Genomic DNA, 21,857 nt, shown 5'->3' with positions numbered 1-21,857 from the left:
ATCATTCAGGGCTCTTACAGACAAGGTGTGACTGGGATTCTCTGGGCTGATTATTGTCTCTTGTTTGTTTGTTCTCATCATTTGAATATGGGCAATCAGTTATTCAGCGAACTTCCAGGTCATTGTCCTACTTCTTACGTGTACAGACATTATAGTGCCAATAGCACCAAATTAGTTCCCTTAAAGACTTTTAGAAAAAGGCTAATAAAAATCCAGAGTACCTAAAAGTCTAGTACCTAAGAATCCAGACTCTTCTGACCAACTCCAGACAGGCCTCTCTTTTGATCACCTTCCTGTACCTTTACCCCCTTCTCTTTGCTCTGCCTTTCGCTATCTTCCTTCTGTACCATCCCTGGGACCCCCCCTCTTTCCTTTACTGCTCTTTTCTAAACACATTCCTCTCACTGACAGTATCTCCTCATGCTGGCTCATAATAAAGTATGACTGAAAATCATTCCCCATATCAGTGGATTTACACACCTAAACCTTGGCCAAAGTCAAATTTACAACAAATCTAGTTAAAGACTGGACTAACTGGGGCGCCTGGGTGGCTCAGTTGGTTAAGCGTCCAACTTTGGCTCAGGTCATGATCTCACGGTGCGTGAGTTTGAGTCCCACGTCGGGCTCTGTGCTGACAGCTGAGAGTCTACAGCCTGCTTCGAAATCTGTGTGTCCTTCTCTCTTACTCTCTGCCCTTCCCCTGCTCATGCTCTGTCTCTGTCTCTCTCTCTCAAAAATAAACATCAAAAAAAAAAAAAAAAAAAAAAAAAAAGACTGGACTTTCACCAAAAAAAAAAAAAAAATTAAAATTCACCAAACATTTTAGGATTATTCAAAAAAATTTATAGTCTGGTTAAACCATATTGTTCTGGAACCTAGAGATGAAAAAGTTGGATAGAAAATGCAGGCTGGACTCACAACTGAATTATGTTAAATACTATACACATCAAAATTTAAGCATAGATGGATATTTAAACATATAAAAATAAGATAAAATCTTAGTGACTTTCCATGAAGTCTTTCCTGTAAAAGGGTAAAGTAAAAAATTGGTCAAAAGTCAAGTGTGTAAACAGAAAAAGAATAAATCCATCCTAATTTCAGAAACCACTTAACCATCACCTTCCAGGAACATTGTAGTCCTGATAAGCCTAATGATATCACAGCTGCCTTATGTAATTTCTTTGTTGATGGCATAAGCTAAGGAGGCAAATTTAGTTTAAAAAACAGAAGATGGGGGCACCTGGCTGACTCAGTTGGTAAGGCATATGACTATCTCAGGGTCGTGAGTTCAAGCCCCACACGGGGGGTACAGTTTAGTTGAAGAAGAAGAAGAAGAAGAAGAAGAAGAAGAAGAAGAAGAAGAAGAAGAAGAAAGAGGAGGAGGAGGAGGAGGAGGAGGAGGAGGAGGAGGAGGAGGAGAAGAAGAAGATAGCATCACCCTTCTCTAAATGACAAGATCTTTTAGACCCCTATGAAGATACTTTGACTTGAGAAAAAAAATATGTATACATATCAAATTAATAGCTCTTTAGATTAAGCAACTAGATAGAACTAGAACAAGGACACCTTTATGTTTGGTCCAGACAAAGACACCTGTCGATATTGCAAGGAAAGGGGTCAGTGGAAGGACAACTGCTCTGCTTTAGCTTGGAAGATAGGATGTAAAGGACAGAGGATAGAGTTTGGTTGACAAAATGGCATCTCTCTATTGAGTAGCTGCTCTGGTCTGCCCACAATTGCCCATTTTTTAAAAATGTTTATTTATTTATTTATTTATTTTGAGAGAGAGGGAGCATGCATGAGTGGGAGAAGGGCAGAGAGAAAGGGAGAGAGAGAAAGTCCCAAGCAGGCTCTTGATGTCAGCACAAAGCCCTACGAAGGGCTCGAACCCATGAGCCATGAGATCATGACCTGAGCTGAAATCAAGAGTCGGTCCCTTAATGCACTGAGCCACCCAGGTGCCCCCCCCCCCCACTTTTTTTTAGAGAGAGAGCATGAATGGGGAAGGGGCAGAGGGAGAGGGAGAAAGAGAATCCCTGCCCACAATTGCCCTTAACACAAAAGAGAGAGAGATTTCCACGTAGCTGCAAAACCAGAATGTTTTATTTCTACCATAAGCCCTACAACTTTTCTATAATTCCCTTCCTTGGAGTAACAAAAAGTTTTCAGTGGTAGGAAACTCAAATACACCTTAGACTGTGGCCAATAACTTTACGATGGCAAAGATTAATTATCAACTGCCTGATGCCTCCTCTACTAACATGTCAGACCTTGAACCAAGCCCTGAGAGCCTCCAGGCCAAAGATAATTCAAGTGTGGAACACATAAAGAAGGCTGAATCCTTAAAGGTTTCAATTGATCCAGCTACGTTCTTCCAAAATTAACCCAAAACCGACTACAAAAATAAGGATATTAGCGGTCTTTAGAACATAATATTCTATATACCTCCAGAAAAGGCACATTATTCTTTGTACCAGTTCTTGTTTTATCCCCATTCTGCCCACCTAAAAGGCCAATAGGCTCATGGCCAATATGTACAAGATATAATAGCCACTAACAAAATTGTGCTTCCTCATTTCCCGATAATCCTCAACCGCAAGTCCATTTTATCCTCAATCCAAGACAGCTTCTTACTCCACAGTGGTAAATCTGTATCTCACATTCTTTACAACACTTAACAACCAAACACTGTATTTATTTGTATTCATTTGGGAAAACCAACAAAACACATGAACAATTATACCTCAAGGATTTATGCCCTCTTATTTTTTCCAAATACTCTACCATAACCTGAGAGAGATCCAATTTTCCTAGGAATCCGTTCTTACACAACATGATGAACTTCTCCCAAAGGAGAGCCTTGTAAAATTGATTCCCTCCATCTGCAGACAGTGTGGATGTACAGGGGACACAATGTCTCCAAGAATAAACTCCAATTTGATCAGATCCAAGTGCATTATTTAGGCCATAACATCACACAGAGTGAAAAGTCTCTTTCTCCTCATGTATCGGAAGTTATTTGGGACTTGCCCTCACCCAGTACCAAATGATAATGTCAAAGATTTCTCAGTCTCACGGATACTATAGAAAATGGATTTCTGGGCGCCTGGGTGGCTCAGTCCATTGAGCATCCAACTTCATTCAGGTCATGATCTCACAGTCTGTGAGTTCAAGCCCCGCGTCGGGCTCTGTGCTGACAGCTCAGAGCCTGGAGCCCGCTTCAGATTCTGTGTCTCCCTCTCTCTGCCCCTTCCCTGCTCACATTCTATCTCTCTCTCTCTCTCAAAAATAAACAAAACATTAAAAAAATTAAAAAAAAAAGAAAATGGATTTCTAATTTTTCAGAATTGGCTTTTCCTTTACATATTCTTATGATAAGAGCAGAAATACCTGAGCTCTTACCCTGAACACTCTGTAGAGACTGCATTCTGTAACTTAAAAAACTTCTCAAAATCTTTCTATCTTTGGGGGCACCTGGTTGGCTCAGTCAGTAGAGCATGTGACTCTTGATCACACAGTTGTGAGTTCAAGCCCCACATTAAGCATAAAGTTTAGTTTAAAAAATAAATAAATAAGGGTGGCTGGGTGGCTCAGTTAGCTGAGTGTCTGACTCTTAATTTTGGCTTGGGTCATGATCCCGGGGTTGTGGGATCGAACCCCATGTTGGGCTTGGCACTGAGCATGGAGCCTGCTTGGGATTCTCTCTCTCTCTCTCTCTCTCTCTCTCTCTCTCTCTCTCTCTCTCCCCCCTCCTCCCCACCCCCCACTTCGGCCCTCTCCCCTGCTTGTGTGTACTCTCTCTCTCAAATATAAATAAATAAATAAATAAATAAATAAATAAATAAATAAAATGTACAATTCATTGTAGAGGTATCTCTGTATGGTTTTAATTTATATTCCCTCAATGACTATAGTGATGTTAAGCATCTTTTCATGTGCTTATTAGCCACTTGTGTATCTTCTTTGGAAAAATGTCTATTTAGATCCTTTCAAAAAAAATTTAGGGAGAGAGAAAGAGCACATGAGCTGGAGAGAAGGGCAGAGGGAATGAGAGAGATTCTTAATCGGGCTCCATGTTGATGTGGGGCTCTATCCCATGACCCTGGGACCATGACCTGAACCAAAACCAGGAGTCAGATGCTCAGCTGAATGGGTCACCCAGGTGCCCCACCATTTTTTTTTTAAAGTAAGCTCTATGCCCTATGTGAGGCTTTAACTCATGACCCCAAGATGAAGAGTCACATGCTCTACTGACTAAGCCAGCTAGGTGCCCCAATCCTTTGCCATTTTTGTAAAGATTTTTTTTTAATGTTTATTTTTGAGAGAGAGTGCGAGCGTGGGAGGGGCAGGGAGAGAGGGAGACACAGAATCAGAAGTAGGCTCCAGGCTCTGAGCTGTCAGACAGAACCTGACATGGGCTCGAACCCATGACCTGAACCGAAGTTGGACACCTAACTGACTGAGCCACCCAGGCGCCCCTGCCATTTTTTTTAAATGTTTATTTTTGAGAGAGACAGAGACAGAGACAGAACATGAGCGGGGGGAGGGGAAGAGAGAGAGGGAGACACAGAATCTGAAGCAAGCTCCAGGCTCTGAGCTGTCAGCACAGAGCCCGATGTGGGTCTCAAATTCATGAATGGTGAGATCATGACATGAGCTGAAGTCAGACGCTTAACAGACTGAGCCACCCAGGCTCTCCAATCTTTGCCATTTTTATTTTTTTTTATTTTGTTTATTTATTTTTCCCTTTGCCATTTTTAATTGGGTTATTTGTCTTTTATTAGTGAGGTATAAAAGTTCTTTATATATTCTGGATACAGGTCCTTCATCAGATATATGAGTTGCAAATATTTTCTCACATTCCATGCTTTACCTTTTCATTTCCTTGATGATATTCTCTGAAGCACAAAAGGCTCTAATTTGATGAATTCCAATTATCTATTTTTTTCCTTTGTCACTTACATTATTTCCTTTGTCACTAATAACCCATTGTCTAATCCAATGTCAAGATTTATCTATGTTTTCTTCCAAGAATTTTATAATTTTAGTTCTTAGATTTGGCTATGATCCCTCTATTTAGTTAATTTTTGTATATGGTGTGAGGTAAGGGTCCAAATTCATTCTTCTGCATGTAGCTATCTAGTCGTCCCAACACCATTATAATGGAAGTGCCTGACAATCTTTTGATTGCTGATGCATCCATATCAAAAGACATCCATTTTGAATAAGCATATTGCCAGCTGTATGCCAAAGTTACTAACAAAACAACCAGACAAGGAATTAGACTGCCTCCACCCATCAAGTTCCCTCTTCCAGAAAGCTCTGGGTAACCAAGATAACTGACCATTTGAGTGACCTTGCTTCCCCCCTCCCATGCTTAATTCCCGTTCTTTAAATTAACCAATAAAGATCGAACCTACAAAACCTTAGACACCCCACCCTTGGTACCTAATAATGACAGAAGCCCAGATCCTCTCTCTCTCTACCTGCAACCTGTGTGCCCCTTGAGCATGCTATGTACCCTGTAGGACCTGTGAATAATAATTCTTGTTCCCCAAAGTTCCCTGATAGTTTTTGCTAAAGTGGTACCTACAATCGTAAGAACGCCAAGGGCCATTTAAGCCACACATTGGTCCAGTGGGAGCCACACATTGGTCCCCCCTTCTGTGGGGACTTGCTTTGAGTAATATGGGTTCAGACAAGTGTTTTAGGCATTCCTAGCCAATCACATCAATGTCAATAGGCTAAGACTGACAGAGAGCATTTGTTGAAGACATTATTCTTTTTCCACTGAATGATCTTGGTACGTTTATTACAAACCAATTGGTGGGGTGCATGGGTATCTCAGTTGGTTAAGCATTGCCTCTTGATTTTTGGTCAGGTCATGATCTCATGGTTCATGAATTCAAGCCCTGTATTGGGCTCCACACTCACAGTACGGAGCCTGCTTGTGATTCTCTCTCCCCCCTCTCTCTCTGCCCCCACCCTCAGAATAAAGAAATAACTTAGTTGGTTGTAGATGTATGGACTTATTTCTGGATTCTCAATTCTATTCCACTGATCAATATGTGTACCACAGCCTTAATAACTTTAGCTTTGTAGCAAGTTTTGAAATTGTGAAGTGGTCTTCTAACTTCGTTCTTCTTTTTCAAGATTGATTTGGCTATTTTAGTCCTTTAGTCCTTTGTATTTCCTTTAGGACCACCTTGTGAATGTCTGCACAAAAGGTGGTTGGGGTTTTGATAGGAATTGCATTCAATCTATAGATCAATTTGGGTAGTATTGCCATCTAACAATACTCAGTCTAGTCTGAGTCCAGTCTATTGACCAGGAATGTCCAGTCTATTGACAAGGAATATCTTTCCATTTACTTAAGTCTTCTCTAATTTCTTTCATTGATGTTTTGTAGTCTTCAGTGTACAAGTCAGACATTCTTTGTTATTCTTTGTATTTTATTCTTTTCGATGCTATTGTAAATGGAAGTGTTTCCTTAATTTTGTTTTTGGATTTTTCACTGCTGGAGTAAAAATACAACTGATTTTTCTATATTGACCTTGTATCAACACACAATTTTGTGGAACTTTTCTTTATTAGTTTGAATAGGTGTGTGTGTGTGTGTGTGTGTGTGTGTGTGTGTGTGTGAATTTCTTAGTATTTTCTTTTCAAAATTTTTTTCAAGCTTTTATTTAAATTCCAGTTTGTTAACATAAAGTGCAATGTTAGTTTCAGGTGTAGAATTTAGTGACTTATCACTTATATACAATACCCAGTGCTCATCACAAGTGCCCTTCCTAATACCCATCACCAATTTAACCCATCCCCCATCCACCTCCCTCTAGTAACCCTCAGTTTGTTTTTATAGTTAAGAAGTATTTTCTATATATAAAATAATATCATCTTTGAATAGAGATAGTTTTACTTTGTAATACAGATGCCATTTATTTATTTATTTATTTATTTATTTATTTATTTATTTATGCCTAATTGTCCTGGCTAGATCCTCTTATATGTCAAATAGTAGTAACTCTACTATTTGTAGAGTGGTGGTCAGAGAAGACATCATGTCTTGTTTATGATTCATTAGTTATTCATCAGTGTGTTATTTAATTTGTCCATATATAGGAGTTTCCTAAATTTCCTTCTATTATTAATTTTTAGTTTCATTCCATTGTGGTTGGATAGTATGTTTTGTATGATTTCAATACTTTTCAGTTTAATGAGGCTGGGTTTATACTTTAACATATAGTCTATTCTAGAGAATGTTTCCTGTGCTCTTGAGAAGAATGTGTATGCTATTGTTGTTGGGTAGAGTGTTTTATAGTGTGTTGTATCTAGTTGCTTTATAGTTTTGTTCAAGTCTTCAATTTCCTTGTTGATCTTTTGCCTAGCTGTTCTATCCATTATTGAAAGTGGGGTATTAAAATTTCTATTATTGCTGAATTGTGAATATCTCCATTCAATTTTGTAAATTAAAAAAAAAATGTATTTATTTTTTGAGAGAGAGAGAGAACCAGGAAGGGGCAGAGAGAGAGGAGAGAGAGAGAATCCTAAGCAGGCTCCATGCTGTCAATGCAGAGCCCAATGCAGGGCTTGGATCTCATTAATAGTGAGATCATGACCTGAACTGGACATTAAGAGTTGGACACTTAACTGACTGAGTCACCCAGGCACCCTTCTTTTGCTTTATGTATTTTGAGTCTTGATTGTTATGTACCTATATTTATAGTTATTATGTATTCCTGATGGATTAACTATCTTACCATTATAAAATGTCCTTTTAAATCTCCAGTAACAGGTGGGTTTTTGTTTTTGTTTTTTTTCCCCTAAAATCTGTTTTGTCTAGTGTTAGCATAGTTACTCTAGTTATCTTTCAGTTACCATGGTATATCTCTTCCATCCTTTTAAGTTTAACCTCTGTGTGTCTTGGAATCTTGAATATATCTCTCGTAGACAGGTTATAGTTGCATCATTTCTCTTTTTAACACCTCCTGCCAATATATCCTTTTCATGGGAGTATTAAGTCCATGTATATTTAGTGTAGTAATTGATGAGGGAGCATTTATGTCTGCCTTTTTGCCCAAAGGACTCCCTTTAGTATTTCTTTTTTCTTTAATTTTTTTTTCTTAAGTGTGTTTATTTATTTTGAGAGGGGGGAGGGGCACCAAGGGGGAGAGAGAATCTCAAGCAGGCTCCATGCTGTCAGCACAGTACCTGACACAGGGCTTGAGCTGAAATCAAGAGTTGGGACACTTAACCTACTTAAGTGTCCCCCTTTAGTATTTCTTATAAAGCAGGTATGCTAGTGACAAATTATATCACTTTTTGTTTATATGGGAATGTCTTAATTTCTGCAGTTTTTTTGAAGGATAGTTGTGCTGGATATAGAATTCTTGGTTGACAACAGCACTTTGAATATGTCATCCCACTTCTTTCTGGTGAGAAACCAGTTGTTACTTATTGAAGATCTCTTGTATATGAGTAGTCACATTTCTCTTGCTGCTTTCAAAATTCTCTCTCTTTGTCTTTGATAGGTTTTCTATGACATACCAAAGTGTGAATGATATTTAGTTTATCTTGAGAATTCATTGAGCTTTTTGCGTGTGCCAACTAATGTTTTCCATCAATTTGTGGCTGTTATTTCTTTGAATATTCTTTCTGCCCATTTTCCCTCTTCTCTCTTTCTGAGACTTTAGTTGTGCTCATGTTGGTTCACTTGATGGCATTCCACAGGTCTCTGAGGCTCAGTTCGTTTTCTTCATTCTTTTTTATTTCAATTTTTCAGAATGGAAAATCTCAATTGACCTTTCTCTATACTCTCTGATTCTTTCTTTTGTCTGTTGAAATCTATGTTGAGTCCATCTGGTGAGACACAGTTTTCAGTTTCTTTACACATCTCATAATGTTTTGTTGAAACTGGACATTTTAAATCAAGCATTGTGGCAACTTTGTAAATCGGATACTCACTCCCTCCTCAGGATTTGGTTAGTGAGTTTCCTGGACTAACTTTTTCAAGTGTGTATTCTTTATTATATGAAATCTCTGTTCAGTTAGCTTAGTAGTCAGCTAATGATTGGACAGAGATTTCCTCAAATATCCTAAATTAATCAGTCTCCCAGGTTTTGTTAAATGACTCTTTATGTGTATTGGGATATGGTTTCAGTGATTTGCCAGGCAGTTTACACCTCTTATTAGCCTTCGCTTGCTTGATCAAAGCCTTAAAGTCAGTCAGGAGTGAGACATTACAGTCTTCTCAGGCCTTTCTTGGGTGTGCACATTCCATGCATGTGGCCTTATAAATTCCCAGGACTGTGTCAGATCTTCACAAATCTCTCTGTGGACATCTTAATTCTCCAACTTCTCCTTTTAAGATTTTTCATCTGCCTATTTTTAGCCCAAACTGTTAACAACACCTCTGGCAGCAATGTTAAACAATTGCCACTGATTGTTTTTTACAAATGCCCTGTGGATAGGACTATTCTTAGATTGAGATCCTACTCTGGTCAAATAAAGACAAGCTCTGAAAATGGCACTTTTCAATGAGCTGCCAGACAATTCAAATAATGACAATTCTCTGGAGACTGGGACTTTTGGGGAACTCTAAATCCATGCTCCCCCTCCAATAGCTACTAGTTTGATGTTTTTCACAGCTACTGTAGTTGTGAGGTTATTCACTTTAAATGGTACTTTGGGGGCATCTGCCAGGCTCAGTCAGTTGAGCATCCAACTTCACTCAGGTCATGATCTCGCGGTCCGTGAGTTCAAGCCCCATGTCGGGCTCTGTGCTGACAGCTCGGAGCCTGGAGCCTGCTTCTGCTTCTGTGTCTCCCTCTCTCTCTGCCCCTAACCCACTCACATTCTGTCTCTGTCTCTCTCAAAAATAAATAAACATTAAGAAAAAAAATTTTTTTTAATTATTTTTAAATAATCTCTACCCCCAAAGTGGGGCTCAAACTCACAACCCCAAGATCAAGAGTCCCATTCTCTACCAACTAAGCCAGACAGGCACCCCATCAATTTTCTTAAAAAAATTTTTTTTAATTAAATAATTTTAAAAGTGCTTTTATATTCACCCACATATTTATCATTTCCAGTGCTCTTCATTTTTTTGGTGTAGATTCAGCTTTCCATTTGATCATATTCTCCTTCTTCCTGATGGCATCCTTTAACATTCTTGTAGTTCAGGTGTGCTTGTGTGAATTTCTTCAGATTTTGTAAGCTGAAAACATCTTTATTGGGCCATTGTTTTGTAAATTTTTCTCTGGGTACAGTATTCTAAGTTGATAATTTTTTCTTTCAGTAGTTTAAATATATTGTTTTACTCTCTTCTGACTTGCATTATTTCCAACAAGAAATTTGCTGCATTATCTTTATAGTCTGTAAATAAGGTGCCTTTTTAAAAACATTGCTGTTTTTAAGATTTAAGATTTTCTCCTCATCAGTAGTTTTAAGCAATTTGGCTGTGATGTACTTTTGTTTCTGTATCTTGGGATTGAGGCTGTTGACATTCTGGGATCTGTGGTTTATAGTTTTCATCAACTTGGAAAGTTTTTATCTCTTAGTCTTTCAAATATTTCTTTTGTTGAACACTTCCCTCCTTCAGGGACTGTGCGTTTTAGGCCACTTGAAGTTGTCCCACATCTCACTATGTTCTGCTTATATTTTTCAGTATTCTTTTTCCCTTTGTGTGTGTCATTTTTGTACAGTTTCCATTGCTATACCTTCCAGTTCTCCAATCATCTTTCTGTTGTGTCTAACCTGCCAAAAATTCTGTTATCAACTGAATTGTGTCCCCCTCAGACTTCATATGTTGAAGCCCCAACCCCCAATGTTACTTTATTTGGAGATAGGGACTTTAAGGAAGTAATTAAGGTTAAATGAAACCATAAGGGTGGGGCTCTAACCTAATAGACTGATGTCCTTATCAGAGGAAGAGAAACCATAAGTGCATGCATACAGAGAAAGGTCATGTGAGGACACAGCAAGAAGGTGGCCATCTATAAGCCAAAGGAAGAGCCCTTATCAGAAGGAAACTCTGCTGGAAACTTGATCTTGAACATTAGCTTCCAAAATATGAGAAAAGAAACATCTGTCGTTTAAGCCATCCAGCCTGTGGTTCTGTTATGGAGGTCCTAACACACTAATACAAATTCCACCCAGTATATTTTTCATCTCTAAAAGTTCTATGTGGAGGCACCTGGCTAGCTCAGTTGGTAAAACATGCAACACTTAATCTCGGGGTCATGAATTCAAGCCCCACTTTGGGTGTAGAGCTTACTTAAAATAATAGTCATTATAATAATAATAATAATAACAAAGTTCTATGTGAATTAAAGAAATATCTTCCATATCTTTCAACATGCTCATAATTTCCTGTAATTTTTTGAAATTATGGAATATGTCCATCATTTTTGTCATTTCTGAATCTATTTTTTTAATGTTTATTTTTGAGAGAGAGCGTGAGTGAGCGAGGGAGGGGCAGAGAGAGAGGGAGGGAGAGGATCTGATGCAGGCTCTGTGCTGATAGCAGACAGCCCAATGCGGAGCTTGAACTCCCAAAATGTGAGATCATGACCTGAGCCGAAGCAGGTTGCTTAACCAAAGGAGCCACCCAGATGTCCCTCTGAATCTATTTATTTTTATTTATTTATTTATTTATTTTTATTTATTTATTTATTTATTTATTTATTTATTTATTTATTTATTTTTGAGACAGAGAGAGACAGAGCATGAACGGGGGAGGGGCAGAGAGAGAGGGAGACTCAGAATCGGAAGCAGGCTCCAGGCTCTGAGCCGTCAGCCCAGAGCCCGACGCGGGGCTCGAACTCATGGACTGCGAGATTGTGACCTGAGCTGAAGTCGGATGCTTAACCGACTGAGCCACCCAGGCGCCCCCCTCTGAATCTATTTCTATCATTTGATTTTTTTCATTATTGGTTGTATTTTCCTGTATATTTGCTGCCTAATAATTTTTTTAGGAGTTTTTATTTATTTATTTGGACAGAGAGAGAGAGAGAGAGAAAGCAGGAGAGGGGAAGGGGCAGAGAGAGAGGGGGGGGAGAGAGAGAGAGAGAGAGAGAGAGAGAGAGACAGAGAGAGAGAGAGAGAGAGAGAGAGAGAATCCCAAGCAGGCCCTTTGCTGACAGTGCAGTGCTCAAACTCATGAACCATGAGATCATGACCTAAGCCAAAATCAAGAGTTGAACACTTAAACAACTGAGCTACCCAGATGCCTCTGCCTAATAGTTTAAAAAAAATTTTTTTTATAACGTTTATTTATTTTTGAGGAAGAGAGAGAGAGAAATAGAGTGTTAGCAGGGGAGGGGCAGAGAGAGAGGGAGACACAGTATTTGAAGCAGGCTCCAGGCTCTGAGCTGTCAGCACAGAGCCTGACGTGGGGCTCAAACTCCCGGACTACCAGATCATGACCTGAGCCGAAGTCAGACGCTTAACTGACTGAGCCACCCAGGCGCCCTGTCTGCCTCATAATTTTTTATTGGATGACAGACATTGTGAATTTTACATTCTTGGGTGATTTTTTATGTTGGTAGTCTTTCAGAGTTTATTATGTTTATTCGGGGATGCTGTTAAATTACTTGCAAACAGTTTGGTCCTTTCAAGGGTTGCTTTCCAGCTTTGCTAGGTAAAATCAGAGCTGTCTTTATTCTAGGGTTATATTGGCCCCACTACTGAGGCAATCCTCAGAATTTGACCCTAGCCCTATGTATTTTTTTTTTCAACGTTTATTTATTTTTGGGACAGAGAGAGACAGAGCATGAACGGGGGAGGGTCAGAGAGAGAGGGAGACACAGAATCGGAAACAGGCTCCAGGCTCTGAGCCATCAGCCCAGAGCCTGACGCGGGGCTCGAACTCACGGACCGCGAGATCGTGACCTGGCTGAAGTTGGACGCTTAACCGACTGCGCCACCCAGGCGCCCCATTCCCTAGCCCTATGTATTACAAGGCTGCTCCATTCTGATTGTTGGAAATATGAACTATTTTCAAACCGGTATATTTTCTGGGAATTATTCTACCTCTTCTACCTAGTGGTTCTTTCACTGGTCTATGGCAGTTTTCTCACACCCATGTGTTGATGAATATTCAACTGAAGACTAAAGGGAAATCCTCCCTATATCTCTGCAGCTTTCTCCTCTCCAATACTTTGCCTTGTAAATTATAGATGCCCAGAGCCTGGGCTCTGTTTCTGTTCAGTGTACTGAAATCCAGAAAATACCAACTATGTGGTTAGGTGATTCATTTTCTTTTCCTCTTCTCCCTGGGACCACTCTTCTGTATTGTCTCATGTCCACTTTAGGAAAAAAAATTTTTTTTTTCAGTTTATTTATTGATTTTGAGAGAGACAGCATGAGTGGAGAGGGGTGGAGAGAGGGAGAATCCCAAGTAGGCTCCACACTCTGTGCTGAGCTAGATGTGGAGCTCGATCTCACGACTGTGAGATCATGACCTGAGCCAAAATCAAGAGTCAGAGGCTTAACCGACTGAGCCACCCAGGTACCCAAAAACATTTTTTAAACTGAAGTATCATTGGGGCACCTGGGCAGTTCAGTTGGTTTAGCCTCTGACTCTTGGTTTCGGCTCAGGTCATGATCTCACGGTTCGTGAGTTCAAGCCCCACATCGGGCTCCGCTCTGACAGCATGGAGCCTGCCTGGAATTCTCTCTCTCCCTCTCCCTCTCTCTCTCTCCGTCTCCCTCTCTCTCTCTGCCCCTCCTCTGCTCTCTCCGTCTCTCAAAATAAATAAACTTAAAAAAATTTTTAAAAAAAATTGAAGTATCATTGACACACAATATTAACTGGCTTCAGGTGTACAACATAGTGATTCAACAAGTCTATATGTTATGCTATGCTCACCACAAGTTTAGTCACCATCTGTCACCATACAACACTATTACAATATCATTGACTACATTCCTATGTTTTACCTTTTGTCTCCACAACTTACGCATTTCATAACTGGAAATTTTACCTCTCACTCTCCTTCACCTATTTTGCCCATCCCTTCTGGCAACCTCCAGTTTGTTCTCTATATTTATGGGTCTTTTTCTGCTTTTTTTTTTTTTTTTTTTAATTTATTTGTATCTATATTTTTTTGTAGGCCCCATGCACAACGTTGGTCTTGAACTCACAACCCTGGCATCAAGAATTGGATGCCCTGGGGGCGCCTGGGTGGCTCAGTCAGTTAAGCATCTGACTTTGGCTCAGGTCATGATCTTGTGGTTTGTGGGCTCACAGTGGGCTCTCTGCTGACAGCTTGGAGCCTGGAGCCTGCTTTGGATTCTGTGTCTCTCTCTGCCCCTGCCCTGCTTGCACTCGGTCTCTGTCTCTCAAAAATGAATAAACATTAAAAAAAAAAAAAAAGAATTGGATGCCCTGGGGCACCTGGGTAGTTCAGTCCGTTAAGTGTCCAACTTCTGCTCAGGTCATCATAATCTCATGATTTGTGAGTTCGAGCCCATCCAAACTGCTGCTGTCAGTACAGAGCCCACTTTGGATCCTCTATCCCCTTCTGTCTCTGCCCCTCCCCTGCTCACTCTTTCTCTCAAAAATAAACATTAAAAAAAGAAGAAAAAGAAGAATTGCATGCTCTACTGACTGAGCCAGACTGGTGTCCCTTTTTAAAAAAGATTTTATTTTTAAGTAATCTCTATGACCAATGTGGGACTTGAACTTACAACCCTGAGGTTGAGAGCTGTACGCTCTATTGACTGAACCAGTCACATACCTCTTGTCTGTGTTTTTAGTAATTTGAGGTGGTGGGGTATATCTGATCCCCACTATTTCCATGTTCAGAAGTGTAAGTCTCCTTAAAAGTGTTTAAGTACTTGGTCCTTCCGGCTGAACAGACACAAACAGCAATACAGTATACATGGGTGACTAGCGTGATAATCTTGAGATGTCAGCACCATGAAAATTTCTTTGGATTATATTATATTTTAAAGAAAATAGGGGTGCCTGGGTGGCTCAGTCAGTTAGCATCTGACTCTTGGTTTCTGCTTAGGTCATGATCTCATGGCTTCATGGGTTCAAACCCCACAGCACAGAGCCTGCTTGGGATTCCTTTCCTCGCTCTCTCTACCCCTCTCTCACTGGTGTTATCTCTGTCTCTCTCAAGATAAATAAATACACTTAAAAAAAATAAAAGAAACTTGAGCAAATCTGGTAAGGTGTATTGTAGGCTTCTAGGTCAAAGCAATTACCATCGGGTGATCCTTACAAATTAATATAGATTAAAAAAAAATCTTTTGCAAGATTAGTATGTGTATAACAGCTATTTTGATTTGTTCCAGGCAATATACCATTTCTGGAACAATAGCTGTAAATGGAATCACTATCTGATAAATTTCATGACCCACAGTCATTCTCCAAGATCACAGGTTAAAAAGGTGAGTTGAATGATATTTTAGATATCAACACCCCTGCACATAGCAAGCTAGGAAGAAAGGATCAAAAAATACAAAAAAACCTTTAATATTATGTTGGCCATTTTCTGATCATAATGAGATACAATTAGAAATCAATAATAAAGGGGCACCTGGGTGGCTCAGCCGGTTGGGCGGCGGATTGTGGCTCAGGTCATGATCTCGAGGTGAGTTCAAGCCCCGTGTTGGGCTCTGTGCTGACAGCTCAGAGCCTGGAGCCTGCTTCAGATTCTGTGCCTCCCTCTCTCTCTGCCCCTTCCCTGCTTGGTCTCTGTCTCTCTCTCTCAAAAATAATAAACATTAACAAAAATATTTTTTTAATATTAAAAAAAAGAAGTCAAAATAAAAACATAACTTTTAAATGCACACGTTTGGAAAACTTAAAATACATCTCTATGGATTTCTATGGAAAGTACAAGATATATAGTTGAAGTAAATAATTCAAAACACTGACTACTGTATAATATCTGATTAATAATATGATTACTATATATGCAACCATACATTACATTTGTGCATATATATTTGCAGGTATATATAAAAAATCATTTGGAAATATATCCCCCAAATTTAACACTGGCCACTTGTATTGGGTATTTAAACCATGTGGATGGGGGGCACCTGGGTGGCTCAGTCAGTTAAGTGTCCGACTTCAGCTCAGGTCATTATCTCTCAGTCCGTGAGTTCGAGCCCTGTGTCAGGCTCTGTGCTGACAGCTTGGAGCCTGGAGCCTGCTTCGCATTCTGTGTCTCCCTCTCTCTCTGACCCTCCCCTGTTCATGCTGTCTCTCTCTGTCTCAAAAACAAAAAAATAAACATTAAAAAAAATTTAAACCATGTGGATGGGATCAGTAGTAGGATGTAAAGTTCACTGAATACCATTTCATATTTTTCATCTTTGATTTCTATGAAAATATTAACTAACCAAAAATTAAGTGCTTAAAATTATTTATAAAATACATTTTAACAAAACATGAGCCAAAGAAGAAAATATAATGAAGGCTTAGAATATATTTAGAATTCCCATGACAATAAAATACTTACATTTCAAAATCTATAAGTGGCTGAAACGGTACCAAGAGGAACATTAATAGTCTTTTTTTTTTTTTTAATGTTTATTTCTGAGACAGAGAGAGACAGAGCATGAGTGGGGGAGGAGCAGACAGAGAGGGAGACACAGAATCTGGAGCAGCCTCTAGGCTCTGAGCTGTCAGCACAGAGCCTGATGCGGGGCTCAGACTCACAAACCATGAGATCGTGACCTGAGCCGAAGTCGGTCGCTCAACCGACTGAGCCACCCAGGCGCCCCAAATATTAATAGTCTTAAATGCATTGAGTAGAGCAGGAGATAGATGGAGGTTAAAGTGGCAAGAATTCCCTTTTAAAAATAAGAAATAAAATATAGTGAAAATTCAAGGAAATGTTTTAATTGAATCCTATTTCTGGCTACATAATGAAATTATATAGAGTTAATTTGAATAAATCTTCTGTTTCAATTAAAATTCTGAATAAAATATTATTTTGTAAAAAATCTTTTAGGGTGTTACTAGGCTAGCATAAAAGAAATCTCCAAATTCCCATTATGAGTTACAGGAGGAGTTCTGGACAAAAATGAACTATTGGGACCTCACCAAAATAAAAAGCTTCTGCACAGTGAAGGAAACAATCAGCAAAACTAAAAGGCAACCAACGGAATGGGGGAAGATATTTGCAAATGACATATCAGATAAAGGTTAGTATCCAAAATCTATAAAGAACTTATCACAGTCAACACCCAAAAAAACAAATAATCCAGTGAAGAAATGGGCAAAACACATGAATAGACACTTCTCCAAAGAAGACCTCCAGATGGCCAACCAACGCATGAACAAATGCCCAATATCACTCATCATCAGGGAAATACAAATCAAAACCACAATGAGGGGCGCCTGGGTGGCTCAGTCGGTTGAGCGTCCGACTTCGGCTCAGGTCATGATCTCGTGGTGTGTGAGTTCGAGCCCTGCGTCGGGCTCTGTGCTGGCAGCTCAGAGTCTGGAGCCTGCTTCCGATTCTGTCTCCCTCTCTCTTTGCCCCTCCCCTGCTCATGCTCTGTCTCTCTCTGTCTCAAAAATTAATAAAAACACTTAAAAAAATAAAAAATAAACCACAATGAGATACCACCTCACACCTGTCAGAATGGCTAAGATTAACAACTCAGGCAACAACAGATGTTGGTGAGGATGCGGAGAAAGAGGATCTCTTTTGCACTGTGGTGGGAATCCAAACTGGTGAGGCCACTCTGGAAAACAGTATAGAGTTTCCTCAAAAAATTAAAAATAGAACGACCCAGCAATTGCACTACTAGGTATTTACCCAAGGGATACAGGTGTGCTGTTTCAAAGGGACACATGCACCCCAATGTTCATAGCAGCGCTATCGACAATAGCCAAAGTATGGAAAGAGCCCAAATGCCCATCAACAGATGAATGGATAAAGAATATGTGGTATGTGAATGAAATCTTGCCATTTGCAACTATGTGGATGGAACTGGAAGGTATTACGCTAAGCGAAATTAGTCAGTCAGAGAAAGACAAATATACTAAACAGATGAACACAAGGGAAGGGAAGCAAAAATTATACAAAAATAGGGAGGGGGACAAAACATAAGAGACTCTTAAATTTAGAGAACAAACAGAGGGTTGATGGAAGGGTCGTGGGATGGGGGATTGGCTAAATGGTTAAGGGGCATTAAGGAATCTACTCCTGAAATCATTGTTGAACTATATGCTAACTAACTTGGATGTAAATTAAATAATAAATAAATTAATTAGTTAAAACAACAACAACAGCAACAAACAAGAAGCATTCTGGCAGTTCAATGCTCTAGTATCCACTCTGAAGTTTTTTGACCAACGCTGAAGCCTTGTCCTCTATTTTAATGGCTACAAGGATCACAGAATCTACTAAGTGCAGAATTTAACTGGAGGTGGCTATTAATAGTTAGGACCTAAAGAAGAGTACCCTCAGTTTAAGAATAAACAAAAAATCAAATCCTGTCGTAAAAACAAAATCATGTGACAAGGAAACACACCTGGCTTGACTTTAGTATTGGACAGAATGAAAAGAAAGTCTCCCTGGGGGGCGCCTGGGTGGCGCAGTCGGTTAAGCATCTGACTTCAGCCAGGTCACGATCTCGTGGTCCGTGAGTTCGAGCCCCGCGTCAGGCTCTGGGCTGATGGCTCAGAGCCTGGAGCCTGTTTCCGATTCTGTGTCTCCCTCTCTCTCTGCCCCTCCCCCGTTCATGCTTTGTCTCTCTCTGTCCCAAAAATAAATAAACGTTGAAAAAAAAAATTAAAAAAAAAAAATAAATAAAAAAAAAAAGAAAAAAAAAAAAAGAAAGTCTCCCTGGATAATATACAATAAACCATGTAAGGTAGCCAGTATCTAAGATGGCCCTAGTGATTTCTGCCTTCCTGTATTCACATTCTTATATGTAGTCACTTCCTACATTGAATAGGGCTTATTTATATAGCTAATAGGATACTGCAGAAATGTCTTTGTGTGATTTCCATGTCTAGATCACAGAAGATATTGAGGCTTCTAGTTTTCTCTCTCTTGGAACACTCATTCTAGGAGAAATCAGCTGCTATGTCACAAAGACTCTTAAACGGTCCTATGAAGAGGCAAGGAACAGAGACTTCCTCCTAGCAACCAGCACTAACTTGTCAGGCCTTTGAGTGAGCCATCTTCGAAGTATATCCTCCAGTTCCAGGGAAGCTAAGGCTTTAGATGTCTGCAGTCTTTGCTGACATCTTAAAAGCAGCCTCAAGTGAGACCCTGACCTAGAACCACCCATGTAAGGTACTCCCAGAGTCTACAAAGACCACATAAAGATAATAAATGCTTATTGCTTTCAGCTACTAAGTTATGTAATTTGTTATGCAATAGATAACTAATACACCAGTCCTCACGAGGTTTTTGGTCAGAATTTCTGTTGCCTGTGTGGTTAGAAAAATTTTAAGTAGAAATTTGACAACCAGCAGAAACAAACTTTCTTAGGAAGAGCTTATTTTCAATCCAGGCCTCAAAGAATTACTGAGAGTAAATTTCAAGGAAAATAGTAGTTCACACTGAGAAATACAAAATACCTACAAGGAAAAGATACCTTGAGTGAGAGCCAGAAAAACAATAAACAGCAGAAGCAGAAATGTAAAAACTCCATAATGAATTTTTATCAATGAAAGAATCTAAAATGATTATGTTTAATATGCTTCAAGAAATAAAAGCAGGAAGGATGCCTGGGTGGCACAGTCGGTTAAGTGTCTGACTCTTGATCTTGGCTCAGGGTCGTGATCTCATAGTTTGTGAAGTTCGAGCCCTGCATTGGGCTCTGTGTTGATGGCATGGGGCCTGCATGGGATTCTGTCTCTCCTCTTTCTCCCAGCTTGTGCTCTCTCTCTCTCAAAATAAATAAATAAACTTAAAAAAAATTAAAAAGAAATAAAAGCAGGAAATAAATAAACTATGAGCAGGAAATGAGAAACCATAATGAATGAAAATGAATGCACTGAAAAATGAACCCAAAGACTTTTGCCAGTATGCTGTCCATGGATTCAGACAGAAAATATGAATGAAAGGTTGAGAGAAATGGAAGACAGAATGAAAAAGTCTAACAGATAGCTTAGTGGAGTTCCAGAAGGAGAGAATAGAGAGAGTAGGGGTGAAACAATATTTGAAGATAAAATGATTGGAATTTTTCAGGGTTGTTGAGATAGACCAATCCTCAGATCCAGAAGCCTACCCCCCCCCCAAATTCAGGGAGAATAAATAAAATGAAATTCAACAGAAACCTATCACAATGTAACTGCAAATCAGAAAAGAATAAACGATCTTAAAAAGCAGAGTAAGGTTAAAGAAAGCATAACAAAAGAAATGACACAAGTAAAAAAAATTAATGGAACAGAGATAAAATGACAATGTAGATGATCTATAAAGACAAAGCAGGTATTAAAACAGACAAACTTACAACAAGATTGATAGATAACTAACATATGGGTAATATCAGGAATGTAAAGGGGGACCTCATTCTCTTACATTTAAGTCTTTAAATATTATAGGAAACTATTATGAACTTTATGTCAATGAATTAGTAAACTTAAATGAAATAGTGTACTAGGATATATTTGACTTCATGTAAGAGAATACCTGATTAACAGTTGTTTGAGCAGTAAAACATTTAATTAAAATATAGATGGGTCTGGGGTAGACAGCCTAATGCTTTTTACATAGGCTTGAACTATTTCCATATCCTTTTTTTAAAAGAAAAATGTTTATATGCAGAAAAGTACACAAAATCAAGTATATATCTGAATAGAATTTTTTCACAAAGTAAACACTCCAAGTAACCAGCACCAAGATCAAAACATGAAGCATTACCATAAAACAGAAGCCTCCTTGTGGCAGGCAGTAATAATTTAAAGCTTAACCCTCACAAATTCTTTTAGTCCATATAGATTGAGCTGGCTTGTATCTTAAAAGCACAAACATTCTTCTGCCCACCAAGTATTAAAAGAGCTACAAATTGAAATGTTTGTTTGCCCCTAGAGTTCACCTTCTTGCCTCAGCTATGCCTGCTAACTATGTTCTCTAAATCCACCGGTGTGTGCTGAGGTTTCCAAGAGGTCCACATGTGGAGGCCAATGCCATAGTTAAAGTTCTGGGATGCACCAGTGGTGTATACCCTGAGACCACCTGAGGCCCATGCAGCAGCTTTGCCAAGGGGTGTGTTGTCTTGCCAGGGATCACATCTTTGCTTAAGGTCTAATGTGTGTAGCTTTGCTCTGTAAAAGTATAAGCTGCAATATCTTGACATAAGCTGTAGTCACCTGCCAAGGTCAAAATATGAGGTGGCTTAAGACTTAAAGCCTCTTGCAGAAGTTAAAAGCTAGAGCTACGCAACTGTAAAAACCCACTTGGCTTAAAATAACCTCTTAAATTGCCCAAGTCTAAACCTACTAAGTATACTCCAAAGTCTGAAGCTCAAAGCTACATATCCTACTTCATCAAAAACCTTTTTCTGTATATATGTTGTCATCCAGAATTTAACTCCCTATTTATTTACCAGTGTTCACACCCAACACTTCAGATGTTGGGGTGTTTGAGGTTACACATCTAAAATGCTGGTGGGTTTACTCCAGGGGTAAGGTCTGCCCGTACATCTCTTAAGGCATGGAAGACAATAATCAGAAGATTCTACTCTTTTTTTTTAATATTTATTTCTGAGAGAGAAAGACAGGGCATAAGTCGGGGAGGGGCAGAGAGACAGAGACACAGAATCCAAAGCAGGCTCCAGGCTCCAAGCTGTCAGCACAGAGCCTGACGCCGGGCTCGAATCCATCAACCGCAAGATCCTGACCTGAGCCAAAGTCGGTTGCTTAACCA

At 39.4% G+C, this 21,857-nt stretch overlaps 1 protein-coding gene across 1 annotated transcript in view; it reads right to left on the bottom strand.

The window, feature by feature from the left end:
- Nucleotides 1–21,857, bottom strand: part of SNRPE (small nuclear ribonucleoprotein polypeptide E) — a 102,515-nt gene that overhangs the window by 10,829 nt on the left and 69,829 nt on the right. The window lies entirely within an intron of this gene.

This window comes from Felis catus, chromosome F1 (genome assembly GCF_018350175.1).
Source record: "Felis catus isolate Fca126 chromosome F1, F.catus_Fca126_mat1.0, whole genome shotgun sequence".
Classification (NCBI taxonomy): domain Eukaryota; kingdom Metazoa; phylum Chordata; class Mammalia; order Carnivora; family Felidae; genus Felis; species Felis catus.
This window is presented reverse-complemented; position numbering and strand designations above follow the sequence as displayed.